General features: G+C 44.8%; 1 protein-coding gene across 2 annotated transcripts in view; it reads right to left on the bottom strand.

The window, feature by feature from the left end:
- TGFBR3 (transforming growth factor beta receptor 3) overlaps window positions 1-23,352 on the bottom strand; it is a 208,589-nt gene extending 185,237 nt beyond the window's left edge. For both annotated transcript variants that reach the window (XM_033199805.1, XM_033199806.1), the window contains exon 1: window positions 23,079-23,352. The gene's annotated coding sequence lies outside the window, so the exon portion shown is untranslated. The remainder of the gene's footprint in view (window positions 1-23,078) is intronic.
- Window positions 23,353-24,115: the final 763 nt, after the last annotated feature.

The following is a 24,115-nucleotide window of genomic DNA, read 5'->3' as shown; positions in this document are numbered from 1 at the left end:
AAAATGCAGCAATTACGGATATAATAGAGCCAAGCTAAACAGTTTGATGCCCAAAGGCAAACCACAGCAAGTTTACACCGGATCTTAAAACATCTCTGAGGAAGTCCTGGACAAGTTGAAACTGCACACTGCTGTTTGTAACAAAAAGGGAGCTTTTCTTCTTTTAGCTTAAAATTCTCTCCATAATGTAACTTGTTCAAAAAGAAAATAAACTGCAGAAGGTTTTTGTCTAATCTCCCCAGTGTGGTGAAAGGCTCCCAAGGCAGAAGGGAAGCAAAAGGGAAGCGTGTCATTCTCATTCAGCTGAACTCCAGTTTTGGCCACAACTTGTACACCTCAGTGCCTTAACACCCGACTTAGGAATCAGTTCCCTAATTAGAATGCTGGATGGACTGAAGGCTTCCGAAAAGTTGTAGCTTTGATAAAACTAAGGAAATATAAACTCCTCTTTTCTTCTGTGAGGTTCTACCGCACTGACTGCAAATACCAGGGACTCCCAATCCTGACTTTTTGACCTCAAAGAATCTCTGGACTTTATGAACTAAATGCTTTCTTTAGAAATATGGGTTCTGGCCGGGCGCAGTGGCTCATGCCTGTAATCCCAGCACTTTGGGAGGCCAAGCTAGGCAGATCACCTGAGGTCAGGAGTTCGAGACCAGCCTGGCCAACCTAGCAAAACTCTGGCTCAACTAAAAATACAAAAGTTAGCCAGGCACGGTGGTGCGTACCTGTAATCCCAGCTACTTGGGAGGCTGAGGCAGGAGAATCACTTGAACCCAGGAGATGGAGGTTGCAGTGAGCCGAGATCATGCCACTGCACTACAGCCTGGGCAACAAAGTGAGACTCCATCTAAAAAAAAAAGAAAGAAAGAAAGAAAGAAATATAGATTCTGTCTATGGAGTAGCCATTCCTTTATTCCTTTACATTCTTAATAAACTTGCTTTCACTTAAAAAAAAAAAAAGTAGAAATACCTAATGTAAACGATGAGTTAATGGGTTCAGCAAACCAACATGGCACATGTATACCTATGTAACAAACCTGCACATTGTGTACATGTACCCTTGAACTTAAAGTATTAAAAAAAAAAAAAAGTAGGGTACTCTGAGATCGTGAAAGAGCAATTTGGAATAATAGTCATTTTGCCCACATTTCAAAGCAACATGTTCCATTTAAAAGGTAGATGAACTTTGATGAATTGATGAACACTTAGTATTCACCAATAACATAAGAAAATTCGGAGACTTAATGGGTTTTTTTAAGAAAATAAAAAATAAATTAAAAAAACAAATAAATGCGCTGCTAATTTCACAGATCCCCTGGGTTTATTTCTGAGTCCATTAAGCGTACTGCCCCACATGCCCTCATGACCCAAAAGAGTGCACAGGCAGAGACCAGGATTTGCTGAAAAAATCCCATCCAAATGAATCCTTAAAACCATCATGTTCTTGGCCGGGCGCGGTGGCTCAAGCCTGTAATCCCAGCACTTTGGGAGGCCGAGACGGGTGGATCACGAGGTCAGGAGATCGAGACCATCCTGGCTAACACTGTGAAAACCCGTCTCTACTAAAAAATACAAAAAACTAGCCGGGCGAGGTGGCGGGCGCCTGTAGTCCCAGCTACTCGGGAGGCTGAGGCAGGAGAATGGAGTGAACCCGGGAGGCGGAGCTTACAGTGAGCTGAGATCCGGCCACTGCACTCCAGCCTGGGAGACAGAGCGAGACTCCGTCTCAAAAAAAAAAAAAAAAACAAAAACCATCATGTTCTAAACCGATATTCAAAAGGATCTAGTTGGGTACAATATTCCCGAAGGTGAGGAGAGAAATCTTGCTGCATCTAAGAGAAAAACTGTGGCAAAATGGATGTCTGGCAATAGGCTAAGAGCCAGTAAAAAAAAATTAGTAGCTTCCCCTTAGATGGCTAACATGGCCTGGCTACATCCATGAGATGATTCAGAATCGGAACTAAACTAATCCCCATCTTCAAACAGATTTGGCACAAAGAGAGAAAAAGTCCTAGATTTGGATAAGAAATCTTTGGAATCATATCCAAGCACAATCGATATTCAATAAATATTACTACTATATGCCAGGCACTGTTCAAGATGCCAGGGATATACCAATGAAAAAAGACACCAAAAATCCTGCCCTCAGGGAGCTTATATCCTAGTAAAAATATCATTTACTACTTCACGCAAGACATTTAATTTCCTGAGTTTCTCCTTTCAACAAATCTTTACTGCTCACTCTGCTAAGCAACGGCCAAAGAGACATGTTTTTTGCCCTTGTGGGCTTAAAAGCTGGTGAGATAAACAGACAATAATCACAAATATATAATTACACGATATAATCAGAGCTCTAAAGGAAAAGTATCCGCAACCTGAGGATAAGCAAAGATTTAAAAAGTCAGGTGAGGAATGATATTGCAGGCAGAGGAAGCATTACAGGAGGGAGGAGAGTTGCAGAGCAAAAAGGGAAAGAGAAGAGGAGTAAGTTCAAGGAGGGGTTTAAACAGGGAATGGCGTGATCAGATGGGATTATTAAAGATTTCCCTCACACTGTACAGAGAACAGACTGAAGTGAGGCCAGAGTGCCTGGACAATCAGTTGAGATTCTCACAGCATGTCAGACAAGAAAGGATGGAGGTTTAGATCAGAATGGAGCCTTAGTTTCCTCCTTCGTAAAGATTGAAACAGACGAAATTTACCTACGTCACAGGGTTGTTGCAAGAATCAAATGAGATTGTGCATGTACAGTATTAAAACTATCATTTATCATTAGCAAGCTGTTTCTACCAAAGACATTTATTATCCTGAGGTGTCAGATTAAAGTCCCAACATTCTGTGGCTGCCAGTGGCAGGAAAAGAAAGGAGGAAGATTACTCTGGAACTACCCGTACTGGTAGGCACAGGGGAGGCAGTAGGCGCAGAGGGTACGAGGAAAGCAGAGAAGCCTGACTCCACTCTGCCTGTTCTGTGCCGGCTGCCTTCAGAGGCAAGGTGGGCTGTCCGTCCAGAGCAGGCCCACCCTCATTCCTGGCTGGGAGCATGACCAACAAATCTGGCCCCAGCAGCCTTGGTTTCCTTGGGGCTGAACTTCAGTCCGTCCTTAAAAGCCCTTCCATCTATCCCGAGCACAACACACCTCACTCCCAAGCAAAATACAGGAAAAAGGGAGGGTGGGTGTTGATACGTTTCACAGAATTGGAAAAGACCATGTTTTATTCAAACTCACAAACCAGGATGGCTTTTTCACCCACCCTTGCAACACTCTAAGAACCACCTCTTCACATTTAAGATTTTTGCATCCAAAGGTTTCTGTAGCTTTTCATTTATAAGGGTGTCTGCTTTTAAGCTACAATTAATAAAGAACTATATTTGGGGGTTCAAACCCTGGCTTACCCAGCTGTTACACTGGACAAGTCATTTAGCCCCTACCACTCCCTCATCTGTAAAATGGTAGCAATATTTTGATTATAATATATAGAACAGAATATTAGGCACGGTACCTAAAACAATACATGGCCCACACAGTCTATTTTATTTTATTTTATTTATTATTATTATTTTTTTTTTTTTGAGATGGAGTCTCATGCGGTCGCCCAGGCTGGAGTGCAACGGCGCAATCTCAGCTCACTGCAACCTCTGCCTTTGGGTTCAAGCAATTCTCTTGCCTCAGCCTCCCAAGTAGCTGAGATTACAGGCATGCACCACCATGCCTGGCTAATTTTTGTATTTTTAGTAGAGACAGGGTTTCACCAAGTTGGCCAGGCTGGTCTCGAACTCCCGACCTCAGGTGACCCACCTACCTCAGCTTCCCAATGTGCTAGGATTACAGGTGTGAGCCACTGCGCCTGGCCCCACACAGTCTATTTTAAATAAATAATAGTCATTGGTATTTTTATGGTTAAAATATACCTAGACTTTCAAAAAGAAAATAAGCAAACTACTAGTAGCAAGGCAACAGAAAGTTGTTTATAGCAAATTTTGTATTATTTTGGAGATTAGACTTTATCATCTAGAATTTCAGAAATTCCCTCCATCACCAAAAAATAATGATTCCAAATTCCCTACAAGGTACGGGTTCTAAAGATACTCAAAATGTAGCAAACTGTTCAAATGGGGGTGAAGCCATTGCCTCAACATTTCCGGTATAAGTTACAGGGATCAGGCTGCAGGGTCCTTCTTGATTCTATCTGATGATTCCCAGTTAGCCGCAGGGGTTTGGCTGGGGGCTATGGAACTCAATCTGGCACTGCCACCAAACCAGCCAAGCTACCTAGAGGGAGGAATCAGCTGTCCTCAAAAAGGTTTAAATCATAAAGCTGTAATTATTCAAGCAAAATTCAGCATATCAGAATATTCTCAGGACAACAGTCATCCTCCCTCAGGCCCCAGCAAACACGTGGCCACTGAAAAAAGCTTTCGATAGCCTGGACAACATAGTGAAACGCTGTCTCTACAAAAAATTTAAAAGTGCGCCGGGTCTGGTGGTTTACGGCCCAGGCATGTGAAACACTAAGAATTAAAACTCTTCAATGGTTGCCCACTGCTGTCGAGATAAACAGCAAAATTTCACATGGCCACCAACCATTGTCTAGTTAGTCCAAGCTCATCTTCTGCACACTCCAGCCACACTAGCGTCAATTCAGTCCCACAAAACGGCCAAGTCCTCACCTTCCAAAAGTGATGTTCACTATATCAGAACTCAACATCCCTCCATGGTCCCTAGGATGGTCACTTTCTAACATCTTCAGGTCTCAGCATAAGCCTTACTTCTTTAAGAAAGCCTCCTCTGATTCCCTTGGACCAAGTTAAACTTGGACACCTAGAACGCAGTACAATCCAACCCTCCAACCCTTCAGGTTGTAATTATTATGTAGTTATTTCCTTCCAGGTATGCTTTCCCACTGTCTTAATTCCAGCAAGGCGGATCACAGTCTACCTACACTTGGCTGACAGTGGGCATCTAATGAAGGTACCACAGTGGACTACAGGTATAAAATACTACTGTGCATACTACAATAAAAATAATACAGGCCAGGAGTTGTAGCTCACACCTGCAATCCCAGTACTCGGCTAGGCCAAGGTGGGCAGATAACTTGAGGTCAGGAGTTCCAGACCAACCTGACCAACATGGTGAAATCACATCTCTACAAGAAATGCAAAAATTAGCTAGGTGTAGTGGCATATGCCTGTAATCTCAGCTACTTGGGAGGCTGAAGCAGGAGAACCACTTAAACTCGGCAGGTAGAGGTTACAGTGAGCTGAGATCACGCCACTGCATTCCAGCCTGGGCAACAGAGCGAGACTCTGTCTCAAAAACAAAGAAAACAGAAAAAATAGTACAGCAGGATAAGTTATTAGAACATTTCTCGATAACAAATAAGAGTTGTATATAAGAACCTCAGGCATCCTCAAAGGAAAAGGAGGCAGGAGTGCGGCCCATCAGCATGTTTTACCAGCTCAGACCTTCTAGGTCCTACTTCCTTCATCTCTAATATGAAGAAATTAAACAAGAAAATCTTCTATTCTATATCATACTACAATTGTCATTACATGGACTAATAATCCTGAATCCCTTCTAGAAAATGAGACTTCAAACACACTTGTAGAAATCTGAAATGCATAATTATGTAAAGGCTAGCAGGAGTAACTTCACAAAACAGGAAAGTGTTAACCAAGAAAAATATTCAACTTGACAACATAAGAATAAATAGAATATTAATACTACATTAGCTATTTTAATATATAACTTATGTAAACAAAAATTATTTAAATGCAGTATCTTCCCAACAATGTAAGCACACATAAAACCTGAATTTTGTCAGATCTGCCCATTTTATCACAATCTGCCATTTTTATGCTATTTCTGAAAGTCCACGAACTCTACTGATGGTCCTCACCTCATTCTAAAAGGGACTTCTGATTAATCCCACCCTACTGTGAACATTCTGTCACTTAACATTTTGTGTATAATTCGTTCCACATTATCTTCTAGTCAGAGCCAACTTGGAATGCTAGAAATAGGTAGTATCTACTCCGACCCTTTAATTTAACAGATTAGCAAACCAAAAATTAGAAAGGCTCAACGACTGGCCCAGCTTTACACAGCTACTTAGTTGCAAAGCCAAGACTTGTCCACATGCTGCTTTGTAATTATTCTGTGGTTGATCAAGTGTCTATACTTTATTCCCCTTCCTGTCAGAAGCTGACATCTCTGCTTTCTTCTGAACCCATATAATGTCTCAGCTATCACCTATTGAACACCTATCATGTATATCACAATTTCTCATTTAATCCTGTCAACAACCCAAGGAGAAAGATGCCCTTTACTCCATTTTGTAGTGAGAAAAGTGAGGCTTCAAGATGCTAAGCAAGGCTGGGTACAGGGGCTCACACCTATAATCCCAGCACTTTGGGAGGCAGAGGCCAAAGGCTAACTTGAAGCCAGGAGTTCACAACCAGCCTGGGAAACATAGAAAAAATAAAAATAATTTGAATATCAGGAGTTTCTCAAAAAAAAAAAAAAATACAAATAAATACAATCACAAATATTAGCCAGGCATGGTGGCGCATGCTTATATCCCTAGCTACCTGGAAGGCTGAGGCAGGGGGATCACTTGAGCCCAGAAGTTTAAGGCTACAAGGGAGCTACAATGGCACCATTGCACTCCAGCCTAGGCAACACAGAGAGTGGGACTCTGCTCTGTCACAAAAAAAAAAAAAAAAAAAAAACATGCTAAGCAACCCGAAGTCACCAGCTTATAAATCCTGGCACCAGGACTTAAGTCCAGGTCTGTGTAATTCCACGCCCATGCTCTTAACCGCTACAAACAGGGAATCCTCCAGAAACAGCTGACTTAAAAAAAAAGATAGGGACTGTGCCTATTACCAAGCCACTGTAGACATCAACCAGGCCCTGCATGGACTCTCACTTTCTGGTGGTGGGTAGTCTGACGAGATCTGACACAAGGGACAAATTATTTTGTTCTGAAACCAGGGTGGCAGGCCTTGATCAGCAGTTTTAGTTGATTTCATTCATTCACTCAACAAACATTTATTAGCACCCACCCTGTCTTGGGCACTGTTCAGGGAGGTGGGCACATAGCAGCAAATTAAACACACCCCTGTTTTCACATAGTTTACCTTCTAAAGGTGGGGACAGACAGACAACAAATAAATAATATGTCAAGGCATGATAAGACCTAGGAAAGGAAAATAAAGCAGGTTAAGGAGAGAGAGTGATGACAGGAGGGATGCCATTTTAGACAGGGGTGGTCAAAGAGGGCCTCCCAGACAAGGTAATATTTAAGCACAGAGGTAAGAGACAAAGCTATAACAAAATCTATAGGAAAAACCTCCCAGGCAGTGGGAATAGCGAATGCAAAGGTCCTGAGGTAAGAGCATGCTTGGTTTGTCCTAGAAGCAGACTACAGTATAGCATAGTGGAAAGTGTGGGGCCCCCACAGCCTACCTGAGTTCAAATCCCCCACCTGACTTTTCTAAGCAATATAATTTTGGGTAACTTACTTAAAGTTCCACGCCTGATCTGTAAAGTAGAGAAAATGATTCTATCTCCTTCATGGGGTTGTTATGATGATTAAATTAATAAATAAAGCAGTTACTCCCTAGTATGTTGTTAGAATTCAGGAAATGGTAGCTATGATTATTTTTAACTACTCACTGATAACTCAGCTCCATTCCAGACAATTTATTTTCAATGTGATAGCTTTGAATCCCAGGGTGAATGACACTGCAGGCTTTGTACGTGGCCAATAGCTTCCTCCTAAGCCTTTGACTTTCTTGGCTGGGCTTCCTATCCCTGTAGGAACCATGACGATGTTATCTCAATAAGAGCAGGAGGCAAATTCCTCTAACTTTACTATTACACTAATACAAATTATGTACTTCATTCCACATAATCCCTACCCACAAGAGTCTGACACTTCTTCAGAGCTGAATTTATTGCCCCGTGGATTTAAGGTATTGGTTTCACAAGACGGGGTCCTGCCAATCCTGACTTCCCACTAGCACCACCAGCAGAAGCAAGCAGAAATTTCAGTGACAACCCCTTATCTTGAGAAGGGTTAAAACTTCACTTCAAAAGATGGTAACTTAATTCTAAATAATCCATTCTCCAATGTCCTTTTTGCCTAAAATTAAGATTTATTTTCAAAGAAATTAGAACATCAAAGCAAAACTCCTCAAGAGTCATCTGGCCTAAAAGTCTCAAGACTCTTGAGCATAGCCCCCAAGCAAGGCAGCTCTGGAAGGGACTGTGTGACCAGACAAGGGGATGGGCACAGAAACAAGGCAAGATGTCAGGGCTGCAAGGAAATTCTGCCCTGTTTCCCCCTGCCCTCTTCCCTAGCTCTTTTCTTTAATGTTGTGTTTGCTTTTCATCTTTGTAGCCTGCTAGGTTAAAGGACAAACCACAGGCAGAGAGAAACCTCAGCAAGCCCATGCCTGTTAGACATAAAAGTGGTTTGGGAGTCTTCCCAAACCACTTGTAAGGATGGGGGGACCCACGGGTGCTGCTTCAAGTCAGACAATGAAAAAGAGGTCAGTGTTCTAGTCCAACGAGTCTTAAATGAGGCTTTTTAAAAATCAGATTCTCCTTCCCCAAGATCTGATGGTTTTCCCTTTTTTTGAGGGGGTGGTGGGAGAGGGGGATAGGGTTTCACTCTGTCACTCAGGCTGGTGTGCAGTGGCATGATCATAGCTCACTGCAGCCTCGAACTCCTTGGCTCAAGCTATTCTCTCACCTCAACTACAGTCTGTAAGCAGGGACTACAGGTGTGCCCCACCACACCAGGCTGACTTTTTAAGATTTTTTTATGGAGATGGGGTCTCACTATGTTATCCAGGCTAATCATGAATTCTTAGCCTCATATAATCCTCCTGCCTCAGCCTCCTAAAGCACTGGGATTATAGGGGTAAGCCATCACACCTGGCCAATTTTCCCTTCCTTTTTTTTATTTTTTTTTATTTTTGAGACACAGTCTCGCTCTGCTTCCCAGGCTGTAGTGCAGTGGCGCTATCTCAGATCACTGCAACCTCTGCCTCCCAGGTTCAAGCAGTTATCCTGCCTCTGCCTCCCAAGTAGCTGGGATTACAGGTGCCTGCCACCAAGCCCAGCCAATTTTTGGGGTTTTTTAGTAAAGACAGGGTTTTACCATGTTGGCCAGGCTGGTCTCGAACTCCTGTCCTCAGTCTCCAAAAGTGTTGGGATTACAGGCCTGAGCCACCATGCCTGGCCCAATTTTCCCTTTTTAATGCCCTGAGTGCACCTATAACTGGGGCTATAAGAAATCCATAAAATGGACTGGGTGCTGTGGCTCGCGCCTGTAATCCTAGCACTTTGGGAGACCAAGGCAGGTGGATCACTTGAGATCAGGAGTTCAAGACCAGCCTGGCCAACATGGTGAAACTCCGTCTCTACCAAAAATACAAAAAAAATTTAGCTGGGCATGGTGGCATGTGCCTGTAATCCCAGCTACTTGGGAGGCTGAGACAGGAGAATGGCTTGAACCCAAGAGGCAGAGGTTGTAATGAGCCAAGATTGTGCCACTGCACTCCAGCCTGGGTGACAGAGTTAGACTCTGCCACAAAAAAAAAAAAAAGGTCATAAAATGATGCTTCTCGTTCATTTATTAATTTAATAATGTTTATCAAGTGCCTGCTTCATGCCAGGACTGTTTCAGGTGTGAGTATTCAACAGAAAACAAAACATAAAAATCCCTGCCCTGATGGAGCTTTCATTCTAGCTAGAGGAGACAGACTATAAACAAGATACATAATTATATATTATATAGAGACCAATGCTAAGAAAACAAAGCAGAAAAGGGAGAGACAAAGTATGTGTGTGAGGTTTTGGTTTGGTTTGTCTGTTTTGAGTAAGGACCTAACAAAAGCGAATTCTGTACTTATTTGGGGAAAAACATTCCAAGTAAAGGAAACAGCATGTGCAAAGGCCCTGAGACAGAGCGTTATCTGGCATGCTCAGGGGCCAACAATCAGGTGCGGCCGCTGGAGCAGAGTAAGCAGCCTAGAGAGCACAAGAGGGAAGTCAACTGGGTCACCAGCATGAGTGTGGTGGGCTCGTTGTACAGGGCTTTACAGATCACTGTGAGAATTTTGGCTTTTATTCTGAGAAAAACAAGAATAAACAGTAGAGTGTTTTTTGTTTTGTTTTGTTTTGAGACAGAGTCTGGCTCTGTCACCAGGCTGGAGTGCAGGTGCAATCTCGGCTCTCTGCAACCTCCACCTTCTGGGTTCAAGAGATTCTCCTGGCCGGGCGCGGTGGCTCAAGCCTGTAATCCCAGCACTTTGGGAGGCCGAGACGGGCGGATCACGAGGTCAGGAGATCGAGACCATCCTGGCTAACATGGTGAAACCCCGTCTCTACTAAAAATACAAAAAACTAGCCGGGCGAGGTGGCGGGCGCCTGTAGTCCCAGCTACTTGGGAGGCTGAGGCAGGAGAATGGCGTGAACCCGGGAGGCGGAGCTTGCAGTGAGCCGAGATTGCGCCACTGCACTCCAGCCTGGGCGACAGAGCGAGACTCCACCTCAAAAAAAAAAAAAAAAAAAAAAAAAGAGATTTTCCTGCCTCAGCCTCCTGAGTAGCTGGGATTACAGGCACGTGCCACCATGCCAGGCTAATTTTTTGTATTTTTAGTAGAGATGGGGTTTCACCATGCTGGCCAGGCTGGTCTCAAACTCGTGACTTTGTAATCCACCTGCCTCAGCCTCCCAAAGTGCTGGGATTACAGGCGTGCGCCACTGCTCCCAGCCTAGAGGGTTTTAAGCAAGGGAATGAAGGAATCTGACTTAGGGTTTATCACAAACATTCCGACTATTGGGTGGGAACCAGGCTGCAGAAGGGCAAGGAGGGGAACACTGTTCTCTGGTTGTTCTCATCTTTAGAGAAACTTAAGGAAGATTATTCTAAACCCCACTCTAACCCTAAACTCTATGATTCTGAGTTGATTTCCTATGTCTTTTCTATCGCTATAATTTATATCAACTGTAAGCCTGATCTTTCCCCAAAGTCATCATTGAAGTGGGCTGAAATGAAGAATTCCATTTTTCAATATATCTATAAACCAGGCCCATGCTACACACCTAGGATACCAAGATGGTAAGACTCGATCCTGCTCTGGGGAATCTGCCGAAGGAAGAAAAAACATTCTCATGAGTCAGCAAGAGAAGCACCTGCCAGGAGGAGCCACATAAAGCCCCACCAGAGGAGCTGGCAGCAGTGAGAGCCTGGAAGAGTAAGCAAGAACCCCCACAGAGAAGAAGGGACATGGGAAATACAGAAGGTGACACTGTGGAGACTATGGACCACAGAGAAGTAATATGGTGGATTTTGGACTGTAATAGAAAAACCTACAGAAAAACCAGATGGCACTGTCTGAGAGGCTGTTGGAAATATGGGTGTGAAAAACCTGGGAGCCGTTGATATTGAAGCAGGGAAATATGAGCCAACTTGATGTAGACTGAAAAGACAAGAAAAAGAAAAGAGGAAGGGAGGGAAGGAGAGGGGAGGAAAGGAAAATGGAACCTAGGAAAATGTCAACCCATAGGGATCAAGCATTCAAAAGGAAGACTGGGCCAGGCACTGTGGCTCACGTCTGTAATCCCAGCATTTTGGGAGGCTGAGGCAGGTAGAGCACCTGAGGTCAGGAGTTCAAGACCAGCCTGGCCAACATGGCGAAACCTTGTCTCTACTAAAAATACAAAAAGTAGCTGGGCGTGGTGGTGCACGCCTGTAATCCCAGCTACTCGGCGGATGGGAGTATGCAGCTAAGGCAGGAGAATTGCTTGAACCCATGAGGCAGAGATTGCAGTGAGCCAAGGTCGTGCCAATGCACTCCAGCCTGGGCAACAGAGTGAGACTCCATCTCAAAAAAAAAAAAAAAAAGAAAGAAAAGGAACGAAATGGAAGACTGAAGAGACATCTGGAACATAAGAGGAAAACCAGGAGAACTCATTTCAGGGAAACCAAGAAAAAAAAATGGGGGAAAAAGGAAAGTAAAGCAGCAAATGCAACTTTGCACTCCGCACTTCACTCGGCACTTCGCACCTCTTCTAGCACCTCATGGGGGTGTGGTGGGCGTGGAAGCCAGCAGCAGGCAGGAGAGTAAACGGGAGGTGAGAAGAAAAGCACCAAGAGCTAAAACACATTAGCCTCAGTGACAAGCCTCAGTGACAAGAGTTATCAAAGATTATGTAACATCAGGAAAGTCTTATTCAACACTCTGTGGAGGTTTAAGGTATGAGAAACAGGAACTAAGACCTGCCGGCGGTGATCTTCTGGCGGTGGAAAGGAGATTTCTTAGTTAACACCTAGGTCTCACAGGACCACTAATCCTGAAACTAGCAGTAGGCATCCGGAAAGGCTAGTTGGCTTCTGACAAGTGCTGAGGACAATATATCCACCCACACATCATCCAAATGCTAGGCTTCGCACCTCCATACCTTTCCCGCACTAATATCCCTAATTTTCTCCTCCAGCAAAATAATGCTGGGCAGCAGGGACTACATTTCAGTTCAAAGCATGGTAAAAAAAATTCACATAACAAAAACCACAGCACCACTACCAGGTTTGATGCTGTGGGCCCATAACCTGGGACCATTTAGGCAGGAAAAGGCTTTACCAAAAACACAAGCTGGGTCCCGAAACACTGGACCCAAACGCCTTCATGTCAGCAAAAACTGCCTAAATGTTCTTCTGTTTGCTCTATGAGAAACAAAAAGAAGCCGAAGGAGGAAAAAGCCTTTAATCCTAAAATTATTCTTAATTTCCAATATAGAGCATTTGAGAAAAATCTGAAAGCCACCAGAAAAACTAGCAGATTCTTTAAAATGTGTGTCTACAGTCCTTTCTCCTTTACCCTCTGCAAAAAAAGCAATCCAACTCCCAAATGATCATTTTTCTTGGCTTAATTTCACTATTTTTTGTGATACATAATTGGAAACAGACTACTTTTTCCTGGCTTTAGAGAACAGGATCTTCAGGGTTACAAGAGTTGCCAACTACAGAACCTCAACCTTAGCAAAATTTCTTTTGCAAACATCTTACCTATCTACCTACTTGAAATATATATTAACTCCAAAGAAAACACTTAAATCCCCTATTATTATGCAAAAGTGGATTTTCTCCCAACAAATTAGACACTCCCCTCCTTTTCCTAGCCTCCCTACCCATTGAAATCCTGCTCTGTGTTCAGCTATCTCCCATTTAAACATGACCAAAAGCCCTCACCAGCATGGTATCTAGATGGGATACCTTTTGGAAGCATTTTCTTTTTTCTTCATATTTTCTTTTTTTTTTTTTTTTTTTTTTGGTGGGGACAGGGACAAGGTCTCACTGTGTCACCCAGGCTGGAGTGCAGTGGTATGATCATGACTCACTGCAGCCTCGACCTCCTGGTTCAAGCAATCCTCCTGCCTCAGCCTTCTGAGAAGCTACAAGCACACACCACCACGCCTGGCTAATTTTTAATTGACATTTTCAGGAATTTAGTAGAATTGGTTCTACAGGAAAGCTCCTTATTTAGCCCACACAGTGAATGAAATTAAAACCTGGAACATCTTAGAGAACCACCACTCTAACAATGAAATAAAGATGCCACAAATTGAAAAAAGATATAAATATGGAAAAATGTGAAATGCAACTAGTAGGTCATCCTTCCCCTAGCTCCTGTGTCAAAAACATGATACATCCAATGGCTGTACAGCTATTGTAACGAAGAATGAGTATGACAGCTTAAAAGCTCAAAGACAAGTGTCTTTACAAAATGGGTTGTTGGCTTAAGTATTTTTTTCAGGATTCAGATGATTTATCACGAATACATAACAAGTAACAATCTCTCTAAAGTCTCGAAAATAAGAAAATGAATAGGAATGTCTATTCAGAGGCCGGGCGCGGTGGCTCAAGCCTGTAATCCCAGCACTTTGGGAGGCCGAGACGGGCGGATCACGAGGTCAGGAGATCGAGACCATCCTGGCTAATACGGTGAAACCCCGTCTCTACTAAAAAATACAAAAAACTAGCCGGGCGACGAGGCGGGCGCCTGTAGTCCCAGCTACTCGGGAGGCTGAGACAGGAGAATGGCGTGAACCGGGAGGCAGAGCTTGCAGTGAGCTGAGATCCGGCCACTGCACTCCAGCCTGGGCGGCAGAGCAAGACTCCGTCTCAAAAAAAAAAAAAAAAAAAAAAGGAATGTCTATTCAGAAAGGCTTTGGCAAAAAGATAGACCAGCAATAGGAAACATGCCCATTTAGATCAGAAACTTCTCCCACACACATAGGGAAGACCTTATACTGCAATGATGCAAAATGTATGTAATGAGTCAACGGTGCTTTCCCTCAAAGTTAAATTTAATTTGCCAGCCAACTGCACAAAATCTAATATAACAAAATGAGATACTTATTCTTTATGGGGAGTCAGAAGAGTTTTGTTTTAAAGAAAAAACCATAAAAGAGATAACTCACAGCAACACAGTGAGTATCTTACAAAAGTACTCAGGGTACCACATGAACACGAGGCTTTGTGATTAGAATCTAAGTTTTTCACCTCAAATAACCTTCCAAGAATGAAAAGGGGAAAAAAAAGCCACATTATGCTCCAGCAATTATCACACAGTTAGTTAATTATAAAATGAAATTTCCAAATAGTCTCCAGAGTATTTTTGCATCCAAGGACCAATATCACACTGTCAAAACAATAAATCACTAAAAATGCTAACAAAACGAATACTCCCAGAAGGGACCCTTTTCACTTGCCAGATGGATTTAAGTATTCATCAAGTTTCCATTAGCAAAATAGTATGATACAAATTTAAAAAGAAATCCAGAGTTCTACTAGACCCTCCACCTGGCCCATGTGATGTTCTCACCTATAAAAGGTAGTGAGTCATGCCTGTGAAACTGCAGACCTTCGCCCAAGGCAATCGGATCCACAGGAAAGCTCAAGGACTAGTATCTGTAAAGATTGTTTTTTAAAGATCATTTTTCGAGGACTAATCAACTTAAATGTGTTTTTACAAATGATCCATCAGCAATTTTACACAAAAAAACTGACCTTCGGCAATATACCAGAGAAATGAATTATGTGCCTGGAAGGACAGAAAAGCAGGTGTTTCGTCCTCCTGCAAATAGCACCCAACTCCAAAGGCCCCTTTCACTAGGAGTCCAATGTCCAGAGAGTATACGCTTCTTTATAATCATTTTTTTAAGTAAAGATAGAGCTAACATTTCAGACTTAATTCTAAATTATTACCTTGGCAACAGTTTAACATTAAAGTCGGCTTGTGGGCGTGGTGGCTCACACCTGTAAACTCTGCACTTTGGGAGGTTGAGGCAGGGCAGATCACTTGAGGCCAGAAGTTTGAGACCAGCCTGGACAACATGGCAAAACCCTGTCTCTACTAAAACTACAAAAATTAGCCAGAGGGGTGGCCCCCGCCTGTAATCCCAGTTACTTGGGAGGCTGAGGCACAATAATCGCCTGAACACAGGAGGCAGAGCTTGCAGTGAGCCAAGATCACACCACTGCGCTCCAGCCTAAGTGACAGAGCAAGACTCTGTCAAAAAAAAAAAACAAAAAACCATTAAAATCTAAGTCTAAAAATCAACTTTGCCAGGCTCTGCATATAACTAAATCCTCTTCCCAGGCTGGAAGATGATTTCAACATAACAGAAACACCAGCACAAAAACCAGACATTAAGCTCCCTGTCCTGCCCTCCTCCACACCAAAAAATTATCTTCAGCAGGGCACATTAGGATGGCCTGAAGGCATGGTTCTGGGGCTCTTGTTCCAGACCTTCTGTTTTAAATATGGTCTCTATCCCTCATAAGCAGTTGTCAGCCTATTAAGTCTTCATCTTTGGCCTGAAAAACTGAAGAATAAAAAATGAAGAATAAGTTCCAAATGAGAGTAGCCTCATGCAGAATTTATATTAATGTTGTTTCAAAAACACATTTTGGTTGAGAGAGCAAGCAATCAAAATCATTATTCAACAGGGGAGGAAGAATGCTTGGAAATTTGTGCTGATTCTTAAGAAAGGACTTTGCAAGCAGAGAAAAAGCTCAATGTCAGTTAACAAACAAATGTACTATTTCAAAAGATATAAAATAAGAAATCTAGAAATGGACAGAGCCCAGGAAATGAACCCAGATCCTTCTTGTAAGGCCCTTCCAAGCTGTGTTGATTTATTTCAGCTTGACTAGAAACTGAACAAATTAGCAACAGCTTGTGTTTTATGAAATGCTGCAAAGAAACAATGCTATCATTCCAAGTGTTACTCTGAAGATGTAGAACCACAGAAATTACTGCTATGGCTCTTGGTACACTTAATTTTCTTCCTACAGAAATGCCCTCACTCAATCTGCTGAAGGCTCACTGTTATGTGTTAAAGGTTAGCTTTTCTTTTTTTTTTTGAGAAGGAGTCTTGCTCTGTCACCCAGGCTGGAGTGCGGTGGCCGGATCTCAGCTCACTGCAAGCTCCGCCTCCCGGGTTCATGCCATTCTCCTGCCTCTGCCTCCCGAGTAGCTGGGACTACAGGTGCCCGCCACCTCGCCTGGCTAGTTTTTTGTATTTTTAGTAGAGACGGGGTTTCACCGTGTTAGCCAGGATGGTCTCGATCTCCTGACCTCGTGATCCGCCCGTCTCGGCCTCCCAAAGTGCTGGGATTACAGGCTTGAGCCACAGCGCCCGGCCTAAAGGTTAGCTTTTCATATAACCTAGATTCACTATTAAATTCCAAATTGTTTATATTTCTAGTGGCAATACAAGATTGCTTTTACCTTAAAGGTCCCTAAAAACATTTATCTAACTCAAGTTACGCAAATTTCAAAAAAGTAAACATTTTTAAAATTTACAATTGTTTTAAATAAGTTTAAAAATATAAGAAAAATGCTCCAGTAGACTGATGGAAATGGCAATAAAATCACTTTTAAATAACTGTTAAGACTGAAAAAGAAGACTGTCCTTTAGTAGCTAATAAATCTGATAGCCAGGAGCAGTGGCTCATGCCTGTAATCCCAACAATTTGAGAAGATGAGGCAGGAGGATTACTTGAGCCCAGGAGTTCGAGACCAGCCTGGGCAACATAGTGAGACTCTGTCTCAAAATATATATATAAAAAATATATTATACATATTTTTAGATTATATATTAGATTTTATATATGTAAGATTTTACATATATTTATATATATTTTATATGAATAAGTATATAAATAAAAATAAAAAATAAATCTGACAGTTACAATTTTCAACCAACAGCAATGAAAGCACCACAAAAAATACATTTCAAAATGAATTATCAAGAACGGGGTAATTCAAAATGACCACAGAGCAGAATGATCCAGGCAAAATATTACAGCAAAGTTACTACATACACAGCCACTGTCTAAGCTCTAACTGTTCTGTCTGTTAAACTTAAAATGTAAAGTCAGGTCCTTTCACAGATTTTTGAACCCAGGAAATTGGTCATCACTTATATACTAAAGAAGTCAGCAGTGATCACCTTCTTAAAACTCAAAGGACAGTTCAGTTCCCTGGGCTCTTAGGCTCCGATTCTGCCCTCAGAAAAACAAGCACTCACCTGACTTTTACAAGTCACAACCAAGTTTGCATGCAAGAGAGAAAAATTAATTCCTCTGAGTCTTAAAAAGAATGGAGCAACACTTTCCTTCAAGCAAACGAAAGGCTTTCTGAAAGAAACCCCTAAGCAACCTGAAGGCATTTTGGCCCCCCGCTGTCAGAGCACTGAATAAGGACAATTAATTTGCCAAGCTCCAAGACCAGGAACCATAAGCCTAGTAGGGAGTAGGAGGTTTTAAGTGTTTGTTGAATTACTTGAGTAAACTAGAGCAAAGCATAGAAGACTAAATGAGATCCTAAATAAATGCTACTCTGTAGCATAAGTGCAATGCTTAGATTTAAAAAGAAGGGACTAGGCCGGGCGCGGTGGCTCAAGCCTGTAATCCCAGCACTTTGGGAGGCCGAGACGGGCGGATCACGAGGTCAGGAGATCGAGACCATCCTGGCTAACACGGTGAAACCCCGTCTCTACTAAAAAAAAATACAAAAACTAGCCGGGCGAGGTGGCGGACGCCTGTAGTCCCAGCTACTCCGGAGGCTGAGGCAGGAGAATGGCGTAAACCCGGGAGGCGGAGCTTGCAGTGAGCTGAGATCCGGCCACTGCACTCCAGTCCGGGCGACAGAGCGAGACTCCGCCTCAAAAAAAAAGAAGGGACTAGACTAATTTGAAAGTTATTTTAAACTAGGATCCATGGGACCCTAACGTGGTAAATGTAATAAAGGTAAATCAACACTACATAATACGGGGCCTGGCACAGTGGCTCACACCTATAATCCCAGCACTTTGGGAGGCTGGGGCGGGTGGATCATGAGGTCAGGAAATCAAGACCATCCTGGCTAACATGGTGAAACCCCATCTCTACTAAAAATACAAAAAATGAGCTGGGCGTGGTGGTGGGTGCCTGTAGTCCCAGCTACTCGAGAGGCTGAGGCAGGAGAATGGTGTGAACCCAGGGGGCAGAGGTTGCAGTGAGCCAAGATTGCTCCATTGCACTCCAGCCTGGGTGACAGAGTGAGACTCTTGTCTCAAAAAAAAAAAAAAAAACCTACATAATACGCAAGAAACAAGAAAGGAAACTGGCCTACAAAACTACAGACAAAAATCAAAAACCTTTTTTTTTTTTTGAGACAGAGCCTCGCTGTCTCCCAGGCTGGAATACAGTGGCATGATCTCAGCTCACTGAAACCTCCACCTCCTGGGCTCAAGGGATTCTCCCACCTCAGCCTCTGGAGTAGCTGGGATTACAGGTGTGCACCACCACACTCGGCAAATTTTGTATTTTCTGTAGATACTGGGTTTCGCCATGTTGGCCAGGCTGGTCTCAAACTCCTGACCTCAAGTGATCCACCTGCCTCGGCCTCCCAACATGCTGGGATTACAGGCATGAGTCACCGCACTCAGCCAAAAACTTTTTTTAGGCTGGGCGCGGTGGCTCAAGCCTGTAATCCCAGCACTTTGGGAGGCCGAGACGGGTGGATCACGAGGTCAGGAGATCGAGACCATCCTGGCTAACACGGTGAAACCCCGTCTCTACTAAAAAAATACAAAAAAATTAGCCGGGCGAGATGGCGGGCGCCTGTAGTCCCAGCTACTCGGGAGGCTGAGGCAGGAGAATGGCATAAACCCGGGAGGCGGAGCTTGCAGTGAGCGGAGATCGCGCCACTGCACTCCAGCCTGGGTGACAGAGCGAGACTCCATCTCAAAAAAAAAAAAAAAAAAAAAAAAACTTTTTTTAAAAGTCAAGTTTGATTTTCCAGGCATATTTATTCTTATTGTTTATATTTACAGGTATAAGTATTCATAGACACATCACACCTATACTAGTATCAAATATGATACATCTGAACTATTACTATACTTGAATATTAACATAAGCCTCTGAGGAATGCACAGCAATAGAACTGCTGTTATTTAGGATTACTGATCCCCTATTGTCTTGCACTTAGAAGATGTTAATGAAAGATGATGACAGGATTGTGAACACACCAACCTCCCTGAGAACAAATTCATTATATTCAGTTTTCTACAAAAGACAAATGAGGATCATTACAAAGCATTCACAACAAATTCCTCTGGATTTCCGGTTCTCCTAGATAAGCTGAAATATTATACGGCCGGGCGAGGTGGCTCAAGCCTGTAATCCCAGCACTTTGGGAGGCCAAGACGGGCGGATCACAAGGTCAGGAGATCGAGACCATCCTGGCTAACATGGTGAAACCCCGTCTCTACTAAAAAATACAAAAAACTAGCCGGGCGAGGTGGTGGCCGCCTGTAGTCCCAGCTACTCGGGAGGCTGAGGCAGGAGAATGGCGTAAAAAACCCGGGAGGCGGAGCTTGCAGTGAGCTGAGATCCTGCCACTGCACTCCAGCCTGGGCGACAGAGCGAGACTCCGTCTCAAAAAAAAGAAATATTATTCAAACTACACAAAATTAGTTTACATTCAAACTTCACTTTTTAAAAAGATGGGGTCTCACTATATTGCCCAGGCTGGTCTCGAACTCCTTGGCTCAAGTGATCCTCCTACCTCAGCCTCCCGAAGTGTTGGAATTACAGGTTGTGAGCCACTGTGCCTGGCCTAAACACCACTTACGGAAACAAATTGAAAAAAAAACTGGGCCGGGCGCGGTGGCTCAAGCCTGTAATCCCAGCACTTTGGGAGGCCGAGACGGGCGGATCACAAGGTCAGGAGATCGAGACCATCCTGGCTAATACGGTGAAACCCCGTCTCTACTAAAGAATACAAAAAACTAGCCGGGCGACGAGGCGGGCGCCTGTAGTCCCAGCTACTCGGGAGGCTGAGGCAGGAGAATGGCGTGAACCTGGGAGGCGGAGCTTGCAGTGAGCTGAGATCCGGCCACCGCACTCCAGCCTGGGCGACAGAGCCAGACTCCGTCTCAAAAAAAAAAAAAAAAAAAAAAAAAAAAAAAAACTGTATGTGTGTTTATTATCTGTCCAGCCACCATGGAGTTCTTGATATATATTCAACACACATGCCCTGTCCTCAAGGTCATTCTTAATCAGTTCAAATTAAATCTAGTCCTCCATTATAAACTCCAAAAGCAACTTGGTTATTTTGCTAGATATTTTGCTGTCCCCTTTCAAAATATATGTTTAATACTCTAAAAACGGGTTTATGCGCCTTATAGATATCAACAGTGTGTTATGCTCCCCCTATTGACTAATATTCAAAATAACAATGAACTCTCCAGGGGTTTCCTTTGAAGTGCTGGGGTTCAAAAGTATGTTGGTGATTTTTATATTTAAAAACATGAGCTGAATCAACAGTTGTTAGGCAAAGCTGCCATGTAACGGTCAGATTCCATCAAAACAGGAAAAATTAAAGTTGACAAATGACAAACCGAAGGGCCAAAAAAAAAATGCTCAAGCCTTGAAACACTAAACAATGCAGAAATAAAGCCAAAAGCAAAGAACAGCAAGAAACAGAGCAACATCCTTTAACTGACACAATGGCATGAAATCAATTTCATGTTAATAGCCCTTAAGGGGGTAAGAATTATTTCCCTGCCTCCTGTGCCAACCCCAAGCTGTTTCCTAAGGAAGCCAAGTAATGGTGATCAACAATGTCTGGAGAATTAATAAAAGAAATTAAGAATAAAAATCCATGTTGGCCAGGCGTGGTGGCTGACGCTTGTAATCCCAGCACTTTGGGAGGCCGAGGTGGGTGGATCACGAGGTCAAGAGATCGAGACCATCCTGGCCAACATGGTGAGACGCCATCTCTACTAAAAATACCAAAGTTAGCCGACGTGGTAGTGCGCGCCTGCAGTCCCAGCTACTCGAGAGGCAGAGCCAGAAAAATCTCTTGAACCCGGGAGGTGGAGGTTGCAGTAAGCCGAGATCGCACCACTGCACTGCAGCCTGGGGACAGAGCGAGACTCTGTCACACACACACACACAAAATCCAGAGTTCTATTTATAATTATTTGGGGCCAGTGTTAGAGGAATTTTAATTCGGCACCCTCATAAGTATGTAAAATCACCTAAATTCATCGCAGATACCTTATGTGTGTTTCAATAAATATGCGTTCAGCTCAAATAGAAAGCTGAAAGATGGGAGAAGATGCATGGGCTATGCACACAAATCTAGGTACACACAAATCGGCCTGCACTTGCCGCTCTCCGCTGAGGGAGGAAGCTAGTTTTGGAGTCAGAACTAACAGAAAATTGTGTATGATCTTGCACAAGTAACTTAACCTCTAGTGTCTTATCTGTAAAATAAGGTTATTAATAGTGCTTTTCCCACAGAGATGCTGTGAGGATTAAGTGCACACAGTATGGGCTTAGTAAACGTTAGCTGTCATTATCATCCAAAAGAAACAACTGAGTTCACACTGAAATAACTGTTTGCAGTCTGAGTACCATTCAGGAAGAAGAAATGGTCTTGACGTGTTTTTACTACCTGTGGAGACTTCTCCCAAACCGCTCACTTCTTGGGAAGGACGTAAAACTCAGAATACGCCCGGTTCCCCAGCACAGCCTGTCACTCCTACTATCCTCTGCCCTCGCCGCTCCTATCCTGCCACCGCAGGGCTAACGGCAAGCAGCGCTAACCTCCGTGCGGTGCTTACTCTGTGCCAGGCACTGTTGTAGCACCTTACACACATTAAATCATTCGATGCTCACAGCAACTTTACGGGGCAAGTACTACTACTATCCCCACTTCACAGCTAGGGAAATTGAACGGTTTTCTTCTTCCAGCTTTTTGTGAGGACACCAAATCCACTAAGTTCTACTTTGCCAAGGTAATTCATGCTTGACACGTCCACTCCTGACACTATGCGATTCTGCAAAGCGGGGCAAATGCCCTAATAAGATCAAGTCTGCAAGCAGATTCTTCTAGCGACAGTCCAAGATTTCCAAGTTTGTCCTAACCAAATGAATACAGAAGAGAGCCTTCAAAATAAACCGGGGCGCGTTCTCTGCGTGGGGGGGCCGAGCTGCAGCTTGCGGCGCAGCCCGCAAGGCACCCTGAGGGCGCGGTCCGCGGCGAACGCAAACCGCGTCCGTGCACTAGTCCGAGAGCCACAGCCTGGGCCACGGCAATTAACTGCGAACCCACAACAAACCATTCCCACCGACGCTGTCACGCGTCCGGAGGGAAGTGGCTGCCGCGCCCCGCAGGAGTCAGAAGGACCCGCGGAGAGGAAGAGTGAGGGCGGGCGTGGAGAATTCCTCCCCAGCACTGCGCATCGTCCGGGGCACTGCCTGCCCGTGCGGCCGCTCCCCAAGCACCGCTGGCCACCGGTGCCCGCTCCCCGGAGCGTAAACACTCCCCCACCAGCGCCGCCCTCCCAAGTGCGGAGGTCCCAGCTGCTGGAGCGACCCTGGCCGGAAAGTAGGCACTGGCAGCCCGCGCCGCGCGGACGGGCACCGCGCAGCCTGCAGAGCCCACAGCCCGGGCGGGCTGCAGCGCCGTGGGGCTGGGCTGGCACGTACCTCGGAGGCGGTGTGTCCAGCGGAGATCCACCCGCGGCAAGTTGGAGGCAAGCGGCGGAAAGTTTCCCCGCCCAGCGCTCGGCGGCGGCGAGCTCGGGCAGCTGCTGCGCCGCGGCACAACTACGCCATCCGGACCCGCTGAGGACTCTCACCGCCTGCAGGGAGCTCCGGGAATCGCGCAGGGAAAGTGGCTGGGGCGCGAGAGCCGCCGACTGGCCTCCTTCACTCACTGGGAAGAGGAAAGTGCCGCTCGGCGTCCCCGAAACCCTCGATTACCCCCATCAGGCCGACCCGGCGCACTCGCCCTCCCTAGCACACACGCGGGCGGGGACGGGCAGGACGCCACAGCAATCAGCGCGCGGGGGGAAGGGCGCTCCTCCGCCGGCCCCACCGGGGGCTCTCGGCCGCCCAGAAACTCCTCCTCCCGCCTCCTGCCTCCTTTCTCCTCCCACTTTGCCTCCGCGGCTGATGGATGAGCCCCGAGTGCTGCTCGAGCCTGTTTCCCTTCGGGCCGAGGAGGCAGAGAGAGAAGGGGCTAGGGGCGCGGCCGGGCTCAGCGCGCCCGGGTTGGGGCGGCCCCTGTCCTAGGGGAACCGCGGGGGACACGCGGACGCGAGCTGCGGGGACTCGCTCCCTCAAACGAGGTCCTTCGAACTTTCCAGGACTTCCTGCAAGAGTTGGGTTTTCATTTGGTTCCTTGGTCTTTATATAAAAGTTATGAAACCTCAGATAATCTGATCGCAGCCTCTTGCCCTCTCCCCAGCACAGCTCCCCCATGCACACATTCATTCTGTGCCTGTGTTTTTTCCCAACCTCCGGTCCTGCTTGTTGTCACGCTCTGATGCTGGGCGCCGGCGGAGTCTTGCCTCTTCCTCTCTAGCAGCTAAGACTGTATTACCCAGTCGTTCCCCCGCTAGCTAAATAAATGAATACGAATAATGAAGCTAGGTCAGCATTACCGGCGTTACCCAGTGGTAGGCGGGATATGAACTACAGTCTCGGCGGGGCAACGTCCTAAGCACCTGTGCCTGTGAAGT

The sequence above is a fragment of the Trachypithecus francoisi genome, unplaced genomic scaffold, assembly GCF_009764315.1.
Source record: "Trachypithecus francoisi isolate TF-2019V2 unplaced genomic scaffold, Tfra_2.0 Lachesis_group5, whole genome shotgun sequence".
Lineage (NCBI taxonomy): Eukaryota > Metazoa > Chordata > Mammalia > Primates > Cercopithecidae > Trachypithecus > Trachypithecus francoisi.
Note: the sequence above shows the minus strand (reverse complement) of the source record. Positions and strands in the feature narration are given on the sequence as shown.